The sequence below is a fragment of the Papilio polytes genome, unplaced genomic scaffold (assembly GCF_000836215.1).
Source record: "Papilio polytes unplaced genomic scaffold, Ppol_1.0 DF824157.1, whole genome shotgun sequence".
NCBI classification, from domain to species: domain Eukaryota; kingdom Metazoa; phylum Arthropoda; class Insecta; order Lepidoptera; family Papilionidae; genus Papilio; species Papilio polytes.
In genome coordinates, this window is record NW_013525047.1 from 190,812 (window position 1) to 192,811 (window position 2,000).

Consider the following 2,000-nt stretch of genomic DNA (forward strand, 5'->3'; position numbering starts at 1 on the left):
CTCGGCCCGGATAGGGCTGCGAAGCCTTATTATACCTTTCTCATCTGTTAATATTAAAATGAGATTTAATCGCTTTTACCGGGAAAACTAAGAATGTAAATGTAACAGTACTCACTTCTACGAAAATATCTTAACTACTTTAAAAAAAAAAACTTTTAAATAACGATTTAAAAATTATTATAGTTGGACAGATTTTTAAGCAAGAAGTAAATGAGATTCTCTTACTTTACAAATTTATAATCAAAGATTATTTCTACAAGCTTCAAAAGAGAAATAATATAGTTAATAGACAATTAAGATATGTTAACCTAGAATTTATATAAAAAAATTAATCAATGTTAGTTTTGTACAGCCCTAAACAGAATCGATACGTCGACGGATGAATTAATAGGCGACACGGCTTGATTCCCTCGGGATTGATGTTGCGTTAGCGAAACGCACTGGGACCCCGCACACCCTACACCCCGGATGTCCCGCACCCCGCGTACCCCGCATCCTGCACCCCACGCACCCCGCACTACACGTACATCATCCTTGTAAGATCCCAAGTTACGAGTAGAAAGTAATAAATACCTCAAAGTAAAACTGCGCTTAGTCTGGCTTTTAGTGTTGATTTTAAATTCAAAATATCTACTGAGTAAAGTCATGAATTGACTTTAAATTATAATTAAGTAACTAGTAATATTTTTAAAGGTTTACGAACTTTCATACTTCAAATCGGTCGTTACACACATCATATATAAATAAAAATAAATAAAATAAGACACTATTCATTGACCAAAAAAAATAAAAGAACACAACTTACAATTATTACTGAAATAAAAATAAAGATGAAAATTCTTGGCCAAAAGGCTCAGCTGATGCGGCCTCCAGCTTGTCACTGAAGGCTGCGCTGGGTTTCAGCCTCCCCTAAACTACTATTAGCGGTTTATTTTTCTACATAATGAATGTACACCCACAAGTAGAATTACGTAATGCCGGCCAGTAATCCAGACTATAGCCGGACCTCCAGGGAGTCCCGGAATCCTTAATTAACCTCCCAGAGTAGGTTAGTTTACGAGTAGCTTTTATCGGTGGCTAAGTTACTGCCGCCGCTGTTTGCTTAAGTTTTATTGCCACACTTATGACTATTTTCGAGTGTTAAGTGACTACAGTAAATGGCACAGTGGGTGTTATTGTGTCATAGTGTTTGTTTAGGACGTATGAATAAATATTGCACGTGTCATCAACTTTGTAAAGAGCAAAGAATTGTAAAAATTACTTTCCTAATAATTGAGCATTTTCTTCGGTAAAGATTACTAATTATTTATTGTTATTTAGTTAAACTTTATCTTAATTACTTTACTTTTGCTTTCATAATTACGAGTAGTACGAATTATACAAGCTTTTACGCAATCTTAAACCGAAGTTATTGATTTACATGTTTAGTTTTACATAAGAAACTTTTTTAATAAGTATGAGAAAAACTTAAGCTTGTTACAAACTAAAATATTAGTTACGTAATAACGTAACTAGCTTCTCGTAATATTATATAAAATCATTGTAATTTGAATTTTCTGAAGAGAAGGAATTAAAGGAACCCGTCTGTCGTAAGATGGTAGACAAAAGGTTAATTAGTCAGCAAACACACGCTCATTACGAGCTGTACAGCTGACACAGACAGACAGACGAGCAAACAGCACAGCGGACACTTCCGGCTAATTGCCGCGCAAATTAATCCAACTAACATGCGACATTTGACTCCGGCTCTGTGACAATTGCTGTCACCATGCCGCCGCCGCTCGTAGGAAAGTCCCAAATCAATGTTTAATTTAAACACTGAAAAATGCAATATACTAAACTCTTACTAAGAAAATAGTTACGTATGTACAATGTTTTATGGTGAAAATATGTACATTACATTTCAAACGAGATTATATAAGTAATGATTGAATGGGGGTATTATCGTAATTATTTTCTAGACAAAATATGGATATGTTTCATTTGTAGACTCGCATGTG

At 34.6% G+C, this 2,000-nt stretch overlaps 1 protein-coding gene across 1 annotated transcript in view; it reads right to left on the reverse strand.

Moving 5' to 3' along the window:
- LOC106111664 (homeobox protein MSH-B-like) overlaps positions 1 to 2,000 on the reverse strand; it is a 38,762-nt gene that overhangs the window by 1,169 nt on the left and 35,593 nt on the right. The gene's annotated exons all lie outside the window — the stretch shown is intronic.